This window comes from Neomonachus schauinslandi, chromosome 2 (genome assembly GCF_002201575.2).
Source record: "Neomonachus schauinslandi chromosome 2, ASM220157v2, whole genome shotgun sequence".
In the NCBI taxonomy this organism is placed as follows: domain Eukaryota; kingdom Metazoa; phylum Chordata; class Mammalia; order Carnivora; family Phocidae; genus Neomonachus; species Neomonachus schauinslandi.
The window spans coordinates 2,155,135-2,176,216 of record NC_058404.1 but is presented as its reverse complement, the minus strand read 5'-3'; positions in this window follow the sequence as shown (position 1 = coordinate 2,176,216).

Genomic DNA, 21,082 nt, shown 5'->3' with positions numbered 1-21,082 from the left:
ACTAGAGATTTAGGGTATATTTTGATCTGTTAGAAGAAACTATCTCAAAATTTTAAAGAGAGAACAACTTATATATATAAGCCAAAAATACGGGTAACTACTATGAAGGGATAGAATATGACTCTAAAAATGAAAAATAAAATTTTTTTTTTTTTAAAAAAAAGGGATTGATAAGATGTTGGTTGAAAAAGGGAAAAAGAAAAATTCAAAAAGAAAAAAAAAGAAAAAAAGACAGTTAAAAAAAAATTAACTTTGAAAGACTACAGAATCATGGTAAAAAAGCCATGAATTCTATGTGCAGTATTCCCCTAGCGCTGGAGTTCTGCCGTTCTCATTGATCGGTAAACTTGGTCTTTGCTGGCTGTTCTCGCTGATCTTCTGGGGAGGGGCCTGTTGCCGTGGTTTCCAAATGTCTCTGCCGGAGGCAGAATTGCCCCGCCCTTGCCCCCTCCCGGCTAAGTAATCTGCTCGGGTTTGCTCTCTGGGGCTTTTGTTCCCTGCGAGCTTCCCCTACAGCTTTGGAGGCGGAGAGTGAAAATGGCGGCCTCCCAATCTCCGCCGCGGAGGAGCCGAGAACTCGGGGCCCCGCTTCTCAGTGAGCCCCCAGAGAAAAGCCGTCAGTCACTCCCGTCTCCCCGGTCTCCGGCCGCACTCCGTGCTCACCCGGCCTGTGACCGCGCGTTTCTATCTCTGGCACCTGACCTCGTGTGGAGTCTCCAAACCCAGCAGATCCCTGTGGTGCACTCCCACGCGGCTCCTCCCAGGGTAGGAAGGTGAGTCTCCCCGGATCTGCCGCTTGTTGGGTCCCTGCTGGAGGAGCAGGGGCCCGACTGTGCCGCGGATCACGGTTTATGGCAACCCCGAGCTGAGAGCCCGCGCCTGGGCTCCGCCTCTGCAGCCGGCTTCCCCGCTCCGTTACTTGGGAGCTCTGCCACACTCAGGCACCCCCGGTCTTTCTGTGACCCTGAGGGTCCTGAGACCACACTGTCCCGGAGGGTTCCACCCCCCGCTTAGCCACCAGAGTGACGTCCCTCGGCGGAGCAGACTTTTAAAAGTTCCGATTTTGTGCTCCGCGGCTCTATCACTTGCCAGAAGCGGCCGCCGGAGGCCCCTCCCCCGCCGTCTAGCCTCCCGAATATCGCCTCGGATTCACTTCTCCGCTCGTCCTACCTTCCAGAAAGTGGTCGCTTTTCTGTTCAGAGTTGTAGCTCTTCTTTTCTTCGATCTTCTGTTGGGTTTGTAGGTGTTCAGAATGGTTTGATCCCTATGCAGCTGAATTCCTGAGACCAGACGAAATCCAGCTCTCCTACTCCTCTGCCATCTTGCTCCGCCCCCATAATCAACTTATTTTTGAATGATGTCTCCTAAACTGACAAACAATATTGAGCTGAATGAGTAAGACCCTGGCCCATTGGCTGGCATTCTGCAACATAATGCACTAGAACAATCCATGGTTTTAGGTAATCAGTACCAGTTGCAAAACATTTACTCCATAAAGGAATAAATTATTGCAAAGCAACTAAAATATGTCTCTTTGTCATTTTGTCCTGCGAGTGAGCCTGATGTGAATTGACAAAATATCTACTCAGTCTTCCTGATCATCAATATCATACACCTAATGTTCTCCAGTCAAGGTCTCAAACTATCAAAAAAATGTGGAATTGGCCCTTGTTCTCATCTGTTATATATTGTTAGCATCCGAGGACTGTGACGATGTATGGCCTGTGTGAGGCAATGCAAATTTAAGTATTAGGAAAAAAAGCTGGAAATTAACAAATAAAAAAAAATGACTGCCTCTGAATTGTGGTATACATATATTTAGAATGATATAAATGTACAAAGTATATATTTTCTATTACCTTATAGAATCATGCCTGTTCCTTAAACTAATTTTGAGTATGTGTTAGCACACGGCTGGCCTCACTCTTGACTGTGTTCTTCTCTTTGGAGCTGGCTGACGTTCTTCTCCCAGCCCTCTGTTTCACTGAACTCACCTACTGTTGATCCTCTCCGGTAGCCATTATAGATACAGATACCATCCTACCTGCTTCTGCCTCCTCTGCACTGTGATCCTTGGAAGCATTTCCCTTCACTGAACACCAACTGGAGTACTTTTCACATCACATTGCTCCAGGCAGCTGGTAGCCGGGGACTGGACACGAAGTTTCCCCCATGACAGTCTCCCAGTCCTGACCAGATGTGCCTGGAACATAACTCCATGTGCAACACAGTTTAATCTCAGCACTTCACGGCTGCTCCCTTACTCAGTTCAGATACTGAGTGCTGACTCCCAGCAACTGTGAGTACATTAACCTGAAATGAACTTTGCAAATAAGAGCTCAAGTAGTTTACTTTTCAGCTTCCGCCAAGACTATGACAAGGGAAATTAATGAAATTTTATTTTGATTGATACCACAGAAGGCATTTAGCAAAATCTTTTAAAGAATTCATAGATTTCCAGTGAAAGATCCCTGAAAAACACAGGTCTTAAAATATGACCAGAATTGCCCACTTCGTGATGGATGGGCATCTCACCCATGTGTACCCAAAGCTTGCTTCCCCTTTCAATTCCAGATCATCAGTACTTCTTTGTCTCTATGAAACAGTGTAGAATATGTTTTAGAATGAGTGAATTTAAAAAAAAAAAAGAAAAAAAAAATAATTGAATCTTATAACCAGAAAAGAATTAAATAATTTTATTCAAGCTTTCCAGTGTATTCTTCATTTTGTTTTATTTTTTACGGGGGTGGGGAGGAGAGGAGAGGGACAGAGGGAGAGGAAGAGAGAATCTTAAGCAGGCTCCACACCCAGTGCAGAACCCGACCTGGGGTTCGATCCCACACCTGAAATCATGACCTGAGCAGAAATCGAGTTGGACCCTTAAGTGACTGAGCCACCCAGACGCCCTGAAAGCTTGCCATTTTAAAGAAGATAAAATCCACAAACAGAGCCAAAACTTGGCCCTTCCTGGGCCAGCAGGTGGAGGGACCAGAGCTGCTTTCCAGACCCTGCGTGTCCCCAAAGCTGAGATGCAGCAGAGGTGTAGCCCTGTTCTGACAGCCACCTGCTACAAAGATCAGCCTTTTCCATTTGCTAGCTACATAAGCCTTGCTCCACGCACATATTTGTCCTGGGGCTCACATTCTTCTGCTGTTCCGGGAGAGAAGTGGATGACATAACTTCTAGTGTTGCCTCCAACAAGCAAAGTTTATACATTGATAAGCAATTCAATTATTCTAACATCTAAACTAGATATTTCAATGCAAATAAACCAAATCTCACATATTCTGAACACTCAGGCTTTCTATTAAATAGGACTGTCTCAGCTTTCCAAATTACCATGTCCTGGTGTGAAGCAAAAGAAGGGAAATTTCCTGGAGCATATATTTTGGTTATTGAGTATATTTCCATTTTTAGCAAGTTCAATAGAGTACCCTTGCTTCGCATTCCCTATACCCATCACTGCTGAGGGGAGACTTGGCAAGACACATAGTAAAAGCTGATACATGTATTAAACTCTGGAGAATGACCACTAAAAGACATAAAATTTGCCCATTAAGAAACATCTACCTGGGGCGCCTGGGTGGCTCAGTTGGTTAAGCGACTGCCTTCGGCTCAGGTCATGATCCTGGAGTCCCGGGATCGAGTCCCGCATCGGGCTCCCTGCTCGGCAGGGAGTCTGCTTCTCCCTCTGACCCTCCCCACTCTCATGTGTTCTCTCTCATTCTCTCTCTCTCAAATAAATAAATAAAATCTTTAAAAAAAAAAGAAAAGAAAAGAAACATCTACCTTGTTTTCTCCATCATGCTAATCTTTGGGAAGTACACGGGTCTTGAAAGATAGCGGGTCAAAGCTCAGAAGGACAGATGCACTATTGTGGAAAGGAAGGAGTCAGGTGTGTTTTAGTTTTAAGCTTTCATTTGTTTATAACAAAAGTTGGATGCTCAGAGGGTTCTTTTTTGGTTGGATATAAAACCAATGTGGTGTCGGGTTCATAGCACATCAACTGAAGTCCCAGAACTTGTTTTCCAAAGATGCATGTCTGTCCAGTCCTACCCTCTCCCTACCCCGGTGCAGAGTTCAAATTCACCGTGACTGGAGCTTCTGATACTTTCTAGAATCCCCTTTAAATTAAGGGCAATATCTCCAACAGGGGCTTCATTAAAGATTCATGGACAATGTTTTCAATGCATAAATCATAGAATATTGATCATCTCTACTTTTGTGAGGGGTTAGTTTGATTATAGTCAATTATTCAGCAAGCATTTAAAAAACACCTGATCTGGGACACATATATTGTGAAAGCTACAGAGTTTCAACATACAGACATACACACATTCTCTGATTTCAGAAGCTTATGTTCCTGGAGGAAAACCAATAAGGGAACCGAAGCTTTGAAAACTATATGGTAAAATGATATAATAGCAATATACTCCCATTTTCAGTAGAGATAAATTTCTAATTTTTTTCCCTAAAGCTTGATGGATGCTACTGTAGATAAGTCAATAGTGGTCATCCATAAAGATCGTGTGTGTGTGTATGTGTGTGTATCCCAGAATATATTTGAAATACCTATAAAATATATTCCATATTTTTAAAAATAAAGTGCTTTCAAAATTGCTTTAGTACTTAATATGCATAGTATACATAGTAAGAGATTATATATACATATATATATACATATATACACATAATCTGTATCTGTAAGTCTCCTGGTGTTTAGAATAAAACTGTTCAAACCGGTTGTAATTTAAACTTTATATATCATTGAAGTTGGAGAATGTCAGCATTTATTTCAAGCATAAGAATAACTGATTCATTATCTTAAATGAAGGGCCCGTGTATGTGGTTACTGCGCTGGGTCATGTTTTCTTTGGGTATTTTTTTCTATTAGTATATATTTTCAGTGAATACCCATGCATCATTGGTACAGTATGCTACAATAGGGTAATGAGACATGAGGCCACCATTCTGATCAAATCCACCCCATCTTGCATGGGGGTAGGCCCACTTACGCAGATAATTGCTGTCATTTTAAAAGAAGAGCATCATCCAAATTCATTTATGTTTCAAAAGACAGCACGTTTCTGTTTGATGGCACGGGGCAGGAGAAATTGTTCTAGAAAGGGAGGAGGAGAATTGAGCCAGGTTCAGAACCTCTTTGCATCACAGTAAATGTGAAGTCCATTATCCAAACTCAGGGAGGCCTGGGCCCCACAGAGCTTTGGCGACAACTGTGGTGTTTGATTCAGATATAGTTCATCCTTCATCATTGTTCTCTGAAACCCTTTCCTGTTACTCCTAGTGGATCGATGGAAGGTAGCATAGTCATAGACCAGGGGAACAGGTAAAATGTGGGCGAGAGCTTTTATTCAGGAATAGGATGTCATTAGGCAGATACCTGCAAAAATGACAGATTTCTTCCTCACTTATATTGTCGATAACATCAGAGTTGAATACAGAAGTAGTCACCAAAAACCAAAACCAAAGCCAAAAAATCAGAGCCAGTGAAGGGTACAGATGGCAGATTATAGGAGGGATTTTGATCTTCTTGCTACAGCACTGGGCTTCTCCACAGTGGACTTTGAGGGGGGGTAATTACTCACACCCTCTTCCCTTTAGATTCTGCTTGACCATGGTTTGGATTGGAGAATCTGATTCGGTCCTAATACAAAAATAGGATTGCCCTTCTTTCTTGACAGATAGAATTTGTAGAGTCAATCCCACTCAGGTGGAGGGATCAGAGGACAGTCTGCGTTGGGCTACAAGCTCCAAAATGGGAGCATGAGCTAGGCAGCAGGCGGACGCTCCCCTCAGCCACTCGGTTCTCCTTTTCTCCCCAGGGGATGAGAATTCACTTACTTTCTGATAGGAATAAGCAAGGCAGAATAGAGCATCAGATATGAGCCTCATCTGCGTACTTCCAGGAGGGTAGAACGTCTAAATGAGTTAAGACAGAAACAAAAAGAAAGATGAAAGAGTTTGTCCTTTAAACAGGGTGAAATTCCTAATTTAATTCAATTTGCACTAATAAAATTGTTATCTCCGTGAAAGTATATGGTGCTACAACTCTGCAATAAAAAGCAAGCCAGAGTATTGCATTCACTCCTGGGCCTAATTCTTCAGAATTGGAATGTCTTTGGCAGAAGTTTCTCAGTGTAACTTGAAGTTGTGTTACATTAGGAGAAATCTGAAATAGCTTGGAAGATCTGTCCTGAAAACATATAAATATCATTTCATATGACATATATATCATAGCTTACTATGACTAGATGTATAAATAAGTCATGAGAGAAGATAAATGGAATAAAAATGGTCAACTAACACAAGAGAAAAGGAGAAAAACAAAATAAAGAACAGTTGAATAAATAGAAAATAGCCTTATGGTAGATTTTCATCTAAAACATATCAGTAATTACTGTAAATGGCAATTATCTAAATTCATCAGTTTTATTTTTATTTTTTTGTAAACTCACCAATTTTTTTTTTAAGATTTTATTTATTTATTTGACAGAGAGAGCGAAAGAGCACAAGCAGGGGGAGCAGTAGAGGGAGATGGAGAAGCAGGCTCCCTGCCAAGCAGGGAGCCCAATGTGGGGCTCGATCCCAGGACCGTGGAATAACGACCTGATCTGAAGGCAGACGCTTAACCATCTGAGTCACCCAGACGCCCCTGTAAACTCACCACTTTTAAAAGAGAAAGAGAAAGGAATTCTAAGGTTAGATAAATAAGCAAAACCCACTTATATACTGTCTATAGGAAATCCATCTTAAATCTAAAGACATAAGTAGGTTAGGGGTGTCTGCGTGGCTCAGTCGATTAAGCATCTGACTCTTGAATTCAGCTCAGGTCATGATCTTAGGGTCACGGGACCAAGCCCTGAATTGGGCTCCGTGCTGAGCATGCAGTCTGCTTGAGATTCTCTCTCTCCTTCTCTTTCTGCCCCTCCTCCCCACTCATGCTCACTCTCATAAATAAATAAATAAATAAATAAATAACCAGCCCAGTTTTTTTAGGTGAAATTTCCATGAAGGGAAATGTTTGGTCTGTCAAATTTCCCAAATAAATTGCATGTCTTGCATGGCTGTGCTCGCAAGAGCTGGTCAACAGGGTCTCAGGAACTTGGTGGACAAGAAAGGAGCGTAAGGTGGTGTGTGCAAGGCAGAAGGACTTACCAAAGGATTTGACTTGACAGGTGTCCTTTTCTGGTTTGGGTCCTTTCTGCTGCTTTCTGTGCCGCGCAGGTCCCAGGGAGTGTATCATTGGCCGCCTGGCACAGCTCTCTGTGGGCTGACCTAATTGCAGAGCCCACCTATTTGCATATTATCAGTTGCCACCCAAAGGAGCTATTTAGACAGGGTGCCCTGCCAATGGGAAGAGGGACACTGGGGGTTTGCAACATAAAAAGGATTTGTTGCCAGGCTATAGAAAACCAAACTGTGTGACACTTGACAGCAAGCTGGTTGGATTCTATCTCTGGTTGGATTCTATTTCTAGATGCTACAGCAATCACAGGAAGATGCCCCATTTTTATAAACTGGACCATTTCTTTTTACCTTTAAGAATTGATTTCTTTGGGGGTGCCTGGGTGGCTCAGTTGGTTAAGCGACTGCCTTCAGCTCAGGTCATGATCCTGGAGTCCCGGGATCGAGTCCCGCATCGGGCTCCCTGCTCAGCGGGGAGTCTGCTTCTCCCTCTGACCCTCCCCCCTCTCATGTGCTCTCTCTCTCTCATTCAAATAAATAAATAAAATCTTTAAAAAAAAAAAAAGAATTGATTTCTTTGTCTCAGCTTGCACTCAAAACCAATAAAAAAAACCACACACACGGTCTTTGAAGTTCTCATCCGAGCACATTGCATCGTTAGCTGCCCTCCCGTTTAAGAGCTCAGACTGGAATCCTAACTGGCTGTCCTGTTACCTGCACCCAGTTGGCTAATGTTACTCAGCACTCCCTAATCAGTGTTCAAAAGAGATCATTCCCCCACATCAATTCCGCTCATTTTTCATGCATTCAAGCCTTAGTTAATGAGATAAGCGATTTAACCCCACCTTAAATCTAGTGGCACGACAGAGCTCTGTCCTTCCAGTACAAGCCAGCCTCCTGATACGGCTTTACTGGGCTACAGGTTTTCAGGGATTTTAAGACCCTCCCCTCCCATCTCTATGTTGAGATTTTTAGCAGCTTTATCGAGTTATAATTTATATCCCATGCAATTTATCCAACATAAAACTATAATTAATTGTCAGTAATTGTACAGAATTGTACAAGGATCACCAAAATGTTTTCTTCCAGGAAGTCCCCTTTTCTACTCAGTGCAGGTGACACCATAGGGAATGTTACTGACCTTATATCCTTGAGTTTCTATTGCAGGTCTCAGTAATAACTCAAGTCTGACCAAGATACTGTGTTGACTAATTGTGTGTATCAGTGTGGCTACTCCGCAGTACCCAGATGTTGGTCAAACACTAGTCTGGATGTCCTTGTGAAGGTATTTTATTAGATGGGACTAACATCTAAATCAGCAGATGTTGGGGCGCCTGGGTGGCTCAGTCGTTAAGCATCTGCCTTCGGCTCAGGTCGTGATCCCAGGGTCCTGGGATCGAGTCCCGCATCGGGCTCCCTGCTCGGCGGGAAGCCTGCTTCTTCCTCTGACCCTCCCCCCTCTCATGCTCTATCTCATTCTCTCAAATAAACAAAATCTTTAAAAAAAAAAAAGAATGCACAATTTTCTGAAGGCATGCTATACTTCTATTAAAAGTTTCTTTTTAGGGAGCCTGGGTGGCTCAGTTGTTAAGCGTCTGCCTTCAGCTCAGGTCGTGATCCCAGGGTCCTGGGATCGAGCCCCACATCGGGCTCCCTGCTCCGTGGGGAGCCTCCTTCTCCCTCTCCCACTCCCCCTGCTTGTGTTCCCTCTCTCGCTGTGTCTCTCTGTCAAATAAATAAATAAAATCTTAACAGCAACAACAAAAAAATCAGCAGATGTTGAGTAAAGCAGATCGCTTTCCATAATGTGGCTGGGCCTCGTGCAATCAGTTGAAGGCCTTATGAGCAAACGCTGAGGCTCCAAAAGAGGAAGGAATTATGTCTGCAGACTGCCTTCAAATGCAAGAGTGCAACATCAACCCACACGGGAATTTCCAGCCTGACAGCCGGCCCTACAGATTGGGACTTGCTAGCCCCGGTATCTATCGATCAATCAATTGATTGATCAGTCAATAGAGAGAGAGAGAGACGTTGATGAATGAAAATATCTACAATGCCCTTTTTATCCCTGGCCTACGCTTTCAGCATCTTGGTTCCTGTTTCTGTTACATGTTCAAATCTTTGAAGTCGGAACATTAAAATATTATTTCAACCAAACCTGCAGGAATTCAATTGTTCTAGAGTATGCAGCAGAGTATATATTTATTTATGGCGATTTTTGCTCTTTTAGATAGTGGGAGGGAAGTAGCAGTTGCAAACAAAGCTTGGGTAGGCAGTTTTGGTTTCCAATGTTCACAAAGTTGCCATTCTATTTTCTTAGGAAATCCATGAAGATGTAAATTTCTCTCCTGTAGAGAATTTGCCATAGCATGGCATCATTATCTGGGCTTAAATTTAAAAAATGAGTTTTGTTAACAATGAAGTCTTTAGATTCTACGGATTTAACTGTCAGTTATATTCAGCTTTTAAAGGGTGGTGTATGTCAATCGAAGCCCCTCTGAAGCAACTAAGTATATAAAATTAAATGTGATAAGTTGCTTATGGTCATTGAGGTATCTCAGAACTCGTTGTCGAGTGCTTCTCATAAGATTAATTATTTCAAATTTCTATAGTACATCTTAAATGTTTGTCAGGACAGGGATTCCCTGAGGCCAGCCCCAACTAGTGCTGGCTGTCTTTCCAGATCCTCTTTTATTGTGGAGGTACTTTCGCCTTCAGGGAATCTGGTTATCTGCAAGCTCACCAAGCCTTAGAGGATTTTCTATTACCTCTGGAAACTGAAACTGGAAAGATAAGAATCACCCACCCAGGCTTCAGAAAACCTCTCATGGTAATAAAAATAGACTTAGCACCAAAATTTTTAAAGTTGGTTGAAAGAGTAGGCTCAAATTGAAACCAATTTTTGTATTTAAATTTCAGCAATAAAAGGTACAGCCTTGGTCTAAGAAAGGAATGTAATTCTATATCACAAAGGCATTGTGGGATTCATTAGCATATAGAGGACTAGGTTAGTACTGAGATAGGATACATTAAAGAAAAAAAAAAGTCCAGCTTGGAAAAGCTCCTCCCTGGTCTGACTACTTTAAATTCCTGAAGAAAATGATACATTCCTACGAATTTTCTTGAGTCTAATAATTAGCCCAAAATCACTGGAATCATTAATTTTTTCACAGTTCCCCAGGACCTGTTACTAATCCAGAATATATTCAATAATTGGGCTTTTCTCTTTCTTGGGTCATTCCACTGTGTTCAGCAGATTAAATAAAGCTCTAAATGCCCCTGCAAAGAACAAGACAGAGAAGAGTTATTTTTAAAGACTTCCACTTTCAATCAGATCTTGTATGAAGTAGACTCACTCTAAATGGAGAAGTTTTGCCCTTCTGAAAAAAACAAATAATCAAACCTGTGAATAAATAAGTGCCTAATGGTAAAGGGGTGGAAGGATCTGCATCTCCTTACATTTTTGGAGACTGTGCTCTCTGGGCTCCAGAAATATTCCGGTTAATCTTGCTTCTCTACATGCTACCGATCTTTTATATAATGAGAAATTATGATACACTTGAATAAAACTGTATGGAGTTTACATGTTTCTTTTTTTGATGTACAAAGCATATACAAATAAAGATATTCATAAATACTAATGATCATTGATTTTTCAATATGAAAGTGACAATTTGCTAAATTGTATATTAGTGTTAAAAGGCATCTTGGAAAACATATAGTCTAAGACCCACAATTTATGGGCAGGAAATCCGAGAGAATAGGACATTTTTGAATAGCCTGCCTGGATTTTCAAGGAATAGTAAGCCCCGGTCTGTTAGGGTCATATTCTCTTCTACTTCTTTACTGGTTCACAGGGATAGGCTGGGTTTTATCTTATTAGGTAAAGCATTGCTGATTTTTTAAAATTCCAAAATTTCTCTTTTTTTAAATTTTTACAATATACAAAATTAAATGGCTATATCATTTTAGCTAAACACACACACACACACACAAAGGGTATTATATCTTCAATTTATCTAGAATAATAGCTACTTTACATTATAGATACATAGAGGCCAGCCATTCAATTATTTACCAAGTACTCATCACAAAAAGAGTAAAACTGAAATTATATTGGTGGAGAAAGAATTTCTGGAGTTCCACCTAAAATGCTTGGATGTACTATCCATTCATATTTCTTCACATTAGGTACTCAGGGGCCTAACCCATTCATCTCGAGGGTATCTCTCAGATGGACTCCAAGCTAGCGTTTCAGGATTTGTGGAGCCTCCTATCATGTAGATATTCCTACCTCTAACTCTCCTGCTCTATTCCATTAGGTATAATTTCTGTCTTGCTTTTCTCATTTGTCAAGGCACTACTAAGAAAAATAACCTGAGAATACTAAATGTCTATAAAACACTGCAACAACTTAGCATGCTATATAATTGCTTGATAATAACATTACCGGCACTTCCCTTTCAGTACTGACGAATGCCGATATCAACGCGCCATATTACTCGCATTCTGTGATTTATATTCTACAACAGCCTAATTCACTTCATTACTGAATTATTATTTTTATTAACGACTGTGCTTTTGTTTAAACTCTCTATGCTCATTATATGCTGCAGATGGGAAATTACCCCCCCCCCCCCCCCCCCGCCAACACACACACACACACATTCAGGCCAGGAGCTTAGACCAGCTCTATGCAAACCTGATGGGGTAGTGCTCACCCCCTTTGATATGAGCGGATTCTACGTTGCAGATGCCTTGGTGCTAGCTGCTAATAAGGAATTCTTCAAAAGCGAAAGATATGCTTGTGAAGGGAACTTCTTTCACATGCCTTTGAGCTAAAATATAAAGACTGTTTTAAAGCCAGATGTCTACTTTTCTAGACAGGTTAATATCTGTTATTCTTATTTAGCAGAGGCTTTCGGAATACAACTTGGTAACCAAAGTCCTTACCAGTGTGCATCCACGTGACATTGCAATTGCATTAGAAAATTCATGAAGTGAGCACCTTTACTGAACTGAGTTTCTTAAGAAAATATAAACCTAATCACAAGTATCAGAGACTCTCTTTCAGGTCTCCCAACTGTCCTCCGGAAATAGGTCCCCTCATCCCCCCAAGAGTGCTAAGGACGGGACAGGAAAGCAAAGGACATTCACCCAAGACAGATCTGTCCTAAATGGCAGTGTGTTTGTCTTTCACCTTCCTTTCTTACGTGTGTCTTTAAAATAAGTAAATGTGGAAAGTTTTCCCGGTAGAGTTGCCTTAAGTTTTATAGAACTCAGACACCTGAACATCCAATGACTTCATAAAAGTATTTTACCAGGTAGATGGCCGGGCTCTTGGGGACGTCAGTATCTGCGGATTCCTACTCTCACGTGCTCACACCGGTGGTTCATGAGATGTGACGTTTGTTTCTAAGGACCGGGTGAGCATGCATCCTGGCTTGTCTGGGACAGTGTCAGTCTGTGGATGTCGTTCCAGTGTGCGGTCCAACCTATCCTGTTAGCAATCTCCCGGGGCCCCGGCGCTGCTGTGTCCGTGTGTCCTGTGCTGTTTATGAGGCCCTTCTGCAAAGCAGAGCAGGATCTTGGCCGTCCCGAAGGAATGCACGCTCTGTGGCTTGAAAAAAAAGAGTAAAACTTGCTCACATTCAGTCAGGGTTCTGCATTCAGGATTGTTCCTGCTCAGGAACAATGTCTATCGTTGCCCGAATGGTGTCACTCACAGGCACTCTGGGCACATCCTATCCCCGGATACCTTTCTCAAAGGTTGACAGTTAAACCCAGGGATCCGCCACTTCCTGCCGGGTGGTCCCTGTCCAGGGAAGCTCTCGTAATTCAGGTCAGTGAGCTCTTCATGAGACTTCATGAGACTTCCCAGTGTCTCCCTGGCTCTGGGAATACAGGCACCACATTCGGAGGTCGAGTCTTCAGAGAACCCAGGGACACCCGGGGAAGGCCCGAGTATAAAGTGATAAGCCACTGGAGCATTTTGAAAAGATAACAGCCCTTTCTGGACTCAAACCACAGAGATTCTGATCTAGGGTGTCTGTTTCCGCGACCCACATTTTCCATTTTTCTTAAGTAATCCAAGGTGAAGCTGAGGACACCAAGACCACATTCACAGAAACTGGCCCTCAGTGGTGGAGGATCCATAAAGGTTTTATACTGGTGTTTAGAAGTGTGTGTAGAAGATTCCTCTGGGGGCGCCTGGGTGGCTCAGTCGTTGAGCATCTGCCTTCGGCTCAGGGCATGATCCCGGGGTCCTGGGATCGAGTCCCGCATCAGGCTCCCTGCTCGGCGGGAAGCCTGCTTCTCCCTCTCCCACTCCCCCTGCTTGTGTTCTCTTGCTCTCTCTCTCTCTTTCAAATAATTAATTAATTAATTAAAAAATTAAAAAAAAGATTCCTCTGTGAGTGGCGGGTGACAAAACTCCTTTTGACCCAAAGACTTCATGGCACATATACCATTCCTTCTCAATCTGGTAGGAGTAAAAAGCAAACTTTGTAACAGGGAGAGCAAGGGTAGCTGGAGAAATGCAACTGTAGCCACCAGAGGGGAAGCAGATACATGGGCGGAGGCGAGACAAAGACACATTTCCCCCACTGGGGTGTGTGCTGCTGGGCTGGTATTCACTGTCCCTTGTTTCTCCTGTTTCTGGGAATGTAGAGGATTACTCTCCCCTGCAGGACCTTGATGTTGGGTGTGACCTCGTGATACGTTCGGACCGTTGCATCGTGCGCAGAAGTCGTTACAAAGCTGTAATTGTTGCTGCTGGATCCTCCTGCCCTTTCCTTTCTGCTTCGGGCCCCAAAAGGCACCTTGTGCCTCATGGCGCAGCTCAGAGATGGTGGAGCCCAGCTCAGACGTGGCTGCTCACCCATCGGGCGTGACGTCGGGGAGATTCAGGGGGCCATTTCTCCCATAAGGCGCCCCTGCCTACCCTCACTAGTTCTCTCCTTCCCATGGCCGTCTCCTGTTCCCACCCTGCCGTGCCCGCTCAAGGTCGTCTCCCTCTGCACCCCTGCAACCTTGTCAGGGAGGCCTCGAGTGTTCCAGTGGGGCAGACCCTGCCTGACCTGGCGATTTCACCAAACCACCGCCCGGACTCCCTCAGAGGCGGGCGCTCTCGCTTTGTGCGCTGCTTTCCAAATCTGTACGACTTCTAGAAACACACTCAAGACATCCTCCTTCACCTTTGATGAGATCCTCTGATGATAAAGTGTGAAACATCAACATCCAATTAGAACCTGAGATGGAATGAATATGAAGCCAACTGTGGGGTATGGGAAACTCCAGTCTGCATTTACAAACTCCGCTCCAACAATACCTTTGTACCTTCACAGCAATGGTATCTGACCGTGGAATGAAAGAGGCAAGCAAGACAAAGCTTTCATACTTCAGGCTTCTGAGACATGTCAGCAAAATCCCCTGACAGGCTTGAAGGTTTATGAATACCAAATAGCTTTTTATCATAGCGTTGAATATTTTTTTGGCTTCCATATTTCAGGGCTGTGTTGGATCATTTAGAATGCCGTTTATGGGATGCATGTAAGTTTTGCTACTGAATGTCAGCTGGAAATAAAACGAAAACTGGTATGTGAGGTGTGTTTTAAGTACAAAAATCTTAAATAGAAAATAGAAAATAATGATGCTCAAGCTGATATGGGAAATAAAAATTTTACTAAAGGATTTTTTTAAGCATACTGGGAATGAGTCTGAGTTTTTTTGTTTGTTTTTTGTTTTCAGTCCAAATTTGAGAACTTTCCTACACACCAAAATCAACACAAAATTTTCCCTGAAGTTAAGTGTGAATTAACAGGAAGAGGACTTTGGGGGTAGTACGGAGGCTTTTCTAGAACCATACAGTAGGAGAGAGTACCCAACTTGAAGGGCAGGCTGCACGCCGCAGGGTAGACAGTGGGTGGTGGGAGTTTCTCTTTGATTTCTTCCAATTTTCTTCCACCTTTCTATGATCATTTATTTCCACTGGGTTCCTCCTTTAGAGCATATGTGTCATAGCATAAAATTATGACCCCATAATAAGGACTGGTTGAGCTTCTAAATTCTTGAATGATGGACTAAAGTTTATTTCACACACCGTATTTGTTTGAAAGTTATAAATTGTGAGGATTAGGGGCGCCTGGGTGGCTCAGTCGTTAAGCGTCTGCCTTCGGCTCAGGTCATGATCCCAGGGCCCTGGGATCGAGCCCCGCATCTGGCTCCCTGCTCTGCGGGAAGCCTGCTTCTCCCTCTCCCACTCCCCCTGCTTGTGTTCCTGTTCTCGCTGTCTCTCCCTGTCATATAAATAAGTAAAATCTTTAAAAAATAAATAAATATAAATAAATAAATAAATAAATAGTGAGGATTAAAATAAAATCAATATATCCCTCATCATAAATATTCATAATGCATAATTTCTTATACTATTTATATTGGCTTGCATATTTTATTTTGTTTCCTATTTGTATTCTTCTGCTCCATTTGTTTCATGCTTTCAATTATCCAATTTATAAAAGATACTATTGAACAACATACATCTTCAAACTGATCTCATTTGTATTATATAGCATACATGAAATGCTGCTTAATCAACACCATTTTAATAGGCATATCCATATTAATTTGCACATATATTAAAAGGTAAAAAAAAAAGGACATATATAGGAATGGGGAATATTTTGGAAAGTGGGACTGTGAGCGACGTAATTCTTGTTTATTTTCTGTATTACCCAATTGTCCTGAGATGTTCAATACACACGATAATGTTTAAGATCAAGATTATGCTCTATGTGCAGGTATTATGTACAGACACAGCATGTGAGCCTCCTAGCCCAAACCTTAGTAATTTCCAGAAGGCTCAGGACGGCCCTCGGGCCAGGATGCTTCTGTTCTCTGGAAGGACGGCTCTGCCACATTATCCAGGGGCCCCACCGCCTCAGCGGCCCAACCGCAGGGGGCAGGCGGCCACGCTCCACGTGGCGGCCACGCCACTCAGACCTCCGCCTCCTGGGATGTCAGGAGGAGCCGAGCGGAGCAGGGCGCACCTGCTTTTGCACCCACGCTGGGTAGCACCGTCTGAGAGGCTGACGGGACTCGTCCCCCAGATGCTCAAGCACTCTTCCTTGAAGTAGAGTTGACACACAATCTTATGCTAGTTTCAGGGGTACAGCACCCTGATTTGACAAGTCTATGCGTTACTCAGCCTCACCGTGATAGACGTGCTCACCCTCCATCACCAAACAACATTGTTACAACAGTAGTGACTATATTCCCTGAGCTGTCCTGTTCACCCCCGTGACTTACTTATTTTATGACAGAGTCTGTGCCACACAAACTGTTAAAGGGTTAAGTAGATTGGCCACTGAAAAAGGCAAACTCCTCACCCTTTCCCTTCAGCAGCTTTCTCCTCCTGCCCTCCCAAACCTCCAGTGGCCTCCGTGCCTTCTGGCTCTGACCTTGCCTTCCTACAAGCTCAACGTGTGTGCTGGGGGGGACGAGCCTTAGAAAGAATAAAGTGAGATCATGTGACAGGTTGCACGAAGAACAGAGCATCACAGAGCAGGTGAGGTACACGGCACTGATATCTCGGGATGTGGACTGAGATACACGACAAAGAAAACCATCTTGGCTACACCTTGTCTATTGGAGGAGGAAGAAGAAAACATAAAGAAGGTGCTTGCTTGTGTATCTCGGCTCCCCTGGTTCTGATCGTTAGGGAGCCGGAGCCTAGCTGGTGCTGTTGTGAGAATGCACTGTTCACTAACACATGTCCTAGTTAATCTTTCTAGAGCTTTCCAGAGGCGGAATTGACACAGAATCCACAGGGTGCAAATGCACAAAGGAACACAAATAGCCACCACTCCAAAACTGTGCTCTCAGCTGTTCGTCCTCTATTTGTCCAGCTCGTCTTTGCTCCACTGTTATTATATATATATATATATATATATTTTTTTTTTTTTTTACCTTTTCCTAGATTCTGCTTTAGAATTCCCTCCTCTCATTTGTTGATTTGCTAGCCATCATTCTTTGCTGTTCTACTTTGGTGACTCGTTTGGGGGCTTGCAGCTTTCACCTTTAACTGGTCACAGTCCACTGGAGGTGACCTCAGCCCCCCTCAGCTGGAAGACGCTGTGGGGACGCGTCCCCCTCCTGATGGCTGTGCAAGCTCCCACGTGCGTTGCATGCTGCCCATCGTGTGGACCCCCCGGTGCAGCCACGTGACGGTGGCTTCCAGCAGCTGCTTCCCTTTTCAAGAAATTTAAATAACGGGCACTTGGGTGGCTCAGTCCATTAAGGGCCCGACTCCTGATCTCAGCTCAGGTATTGGTCTCAGGGCTGTAAGTTCAAGCCCCTCCATGCACAGCGTGGAGCCTACACACACACACACAAAAAAAGTAAAGAAAGTTAAGAAAAAGGTGTTTTGTATTTTATACACATAATTGCCTTTCCCGTTGCTTTTCCCTCTGCCACGGACTCACGATTCCCTGAGGATCCTCCTCCTTCTCCCGGAAGGACTTCCTTCAACATTCTCCTAGCGCGGGTCTGATGCGCACGAATTCTTTCAAATTTTCTGTGCTTGAGAAACGCTTCATTTCACCCTTGTTTTTGAAAGATGTTGCTGCTGGGTGAAAACATCCAGATAAAGAGTGTTTGTGTCCAGTGTTTAAAAGCTACCTTCCTCACCTGCCTTATGTCTGATAAGAAATCCACTGCTGTCCTCACCCGCTCATCTACGTATCCTGTTTCTGAGTGCAGTTAAAATATTCTCTTAATTACAGGTTTTAATCAGTTAGCTGGGGATATTCCTTTGCTATGTCTTTTTTTAATATATATATTCTTGTGCTTGGGTGTTGTTGATCTTGGGTGCGCATATTTTATAGACTTCATCAAATCTGAAAAACAATTTTGGTCATGATTTCTTCAAATACCTTTCCATTCCCCATCTCTTTCTTTTTTCCTTCAGGCATGCCAGTAAAATATCCATGAAGTCATTTGTATTTATTCCACGGCTCTCTGATTTACTAATTATTTTTTAATCTCTTTTTGCTTATTTTTCAGATGATTTTTATTGCTGTCTTCCATTTTGCTTTTTTTTTTTTAAACAGTGCCCAATATTACATTCATCTCATCCCAAGTTTGTTTTGTTTGCAGCTTTATTGAGGTGGATTTCGTGAACCATAACACTCACCCATTCAGAGGAACAGGTCAGCGGCCACTGTGGCCAGAATGTAACTTGAGGAAATTCCTGTCCATCCTCAGGAAGAAACACCACCCCCTTTGTCAGTGACGTCCCCTCCCTTGCCTTCCCGGCCCCTTCCCCAGCCCCAGGCAGATGCTACCGTGCATGTGGGGTGCATGGACGTGCCCGTTCTGGCTACTTCACGCCATGAAGTCACGGGGTATGTGGACTAGGCTCAGTGTCTGTGTTAGCCATGACGCAGTGTGGCCGGTGCTGCATCCTTCCTTTCTGCCCAGTAGTATTTCCCTGGACGCACACACTGGGTCCAGCCATTCGTCCTGTGGTGGTTAATGAACACTGAGGTTGCTTTCACCTTTGGGCTGTGAGGAACGCGGTGCTCTGAACGTTTGTTTGCAAGTTGTTGTGTGGATGCTCTTGCATGTCCACCTGGGAGTGGAATTGCTGGGCCCCCTGTAACTCTAGCATTTTGAGGAAATACCATACTGGTTTTCCTCACATGCATTAATTACATATATTCTTCACATTCTCGCCAATGTTTATTATTGTCTGTCTTTCTTCTTTTAGGCATCCGAATGCATGTAAAGGGGTCACAAAGATTGACCCCGATGTTTTCTTTTCTGAATTTTGCAGTTTAGGTTCTCACATTTAAGTCTGTAATCCATTCGAGTTGATTTTTGTGTGCGGTGCAAGCAAGGAGCCTGCATTCATCCCTCGGCATGTGGACGGTCAGGTGCCCGGGACAGATCACTGAAAAGACTCTTTCCTCGGGCTATTTCTAGACTCTCAAGATGACACTGAATTTGTAGATCAATGATGACAGTATTGTTATCTCAACAACATTAAATATTCTGATCCATGTAAATGAGCTGTATTTCCATTTATTTATATCTTCTTAAAGTTCTTTCAATGATGTTTTATAGTTTTCCCTGTACAAGTCTTCCACATTTTTGATTCAGTTTATTCTTACATGTTCTATTCTTTCTGATGCTATTACAAATGGAATTCTTTTTTTTAACTTTAGTTTCATTTCACTCCTGGATAGTGGAAAGAAATGATTTATTTTTGTCAGTTGAAACTGCTGTTCTGCCTAACCCACTTATTAGTTCTACCCACTTGTGTTCAAGTAGACCCTTAGGGTTTTCTAGATACAGATCATGCCATCTGCAGACAGAGATAGTTTCACTTCTACCTTTGCGATCTGGATTACTTTTATTTATTCTTCTTTCCTGATGGCCCCGCCTGGAATGTCTACTACAGCATTGAATAGCGGTAGTAAGAGCAGACACCCTTGTCTCATTGCTGGATTTAGGGGCAATGCATTCAGTGATTTGCCAGTAAGTGTGATGTTAGCTTGAGACTTTCATAGATGCTCCTTATTATGTAGAGGAAAATATATCACTGGTTTGTTGGGTTATCCTGGAAGGGTGTTGGATTTTGTCAAATTCTTGCTTTGTATGTATCAACTGAGATGATCATGTGGTTTTATATTCTTCTATTAACTTACTATCTTATTAATATTTAGTTAATGTGCTGTCCATATGGGGTAGTACATCAATTGGCTGTCAGATGTTAAATCTGAAACCTGTCTTATTTCACTGGGAAGATAATTTGATCTACACACCAAACTAGCCCCATAGAACTTCCAGAAGGAAACATAAGAGAATAGCCGTGGGAACTTGGGGTAGTCAAATTTAAGGAAATGTAAACTAAGACCGCAAAGTTCACTCACTAATGGTAACAAGACACAACTGAAAATACCCATGTTGACAAGGATGGGAACCCCTGGCGGCCCCCACATGGCTGTTCGAGGTTGAGGGCAGCTTCCTAGTGATCGAAATAGGTCTGTGCCTTTGGACCAGCCACTGTCACTCCCAGGTCATTAACCGAGAGAAAGAAGGAAAAGAATGTGTCCCCAAAATGCCTGCCCAAGAGTGCTTGTAGCAGCCTTATTGATAAAAGCCTCAAACTGGAGCCATGAACAGTGGACGATGAGCACACTGAGAAACATTCACCCAACGGACTGTTAGTCTGCAGTGGGAATGAGCCAGCCGGGGGCGCAGCTGACTGCAGGACCCACAGAAGAGTGCCCACCGGCATGAGGTCCCCCAGAACTCGTATATGGCAACAGATACTAGAGACCAGCCGCTGAGTCGGGGCTGGGTTTGTCCTGGACAGACACGAGGGAACTTTCTGCAGCGAGGCAAATACGCCATACTCTTACCTGGGGTGGTGTTACCCCAGGTAACACCCTAGTCAAAAACCCTATTGAGATGAACACTTAAAATGCTTTCATTTGATTATATTTTCATTACACCTCAGCTAAAGAAAATCATGATCCAGCCTGGAGCAGGACAAGTGTGCACATGGATTGGTGTAAAAGAAAGGAGGCTGATACTTTTCAGGTAGGGTGACGGTAAGTTGGACATCTGTTACTTGTTCTCTTTCCCTTCATTTGGGTTTTAAGTATTTCATAATTAGAATGCATCTTTAAAGAACTAGTCACAGTTGAAGAAAGCAAAAATGGTGCACACAGCAGGAACCCTTTGAAGGAATGGGGGAGATCTTGACACGTGGGGCCCTTTAGAACATATACAGATATATATTGCAGATGGGCTATCAGTGAAATTATAGAAAGATGAAAACAGATTCCTTTCCTTATTTCATCTGACTATA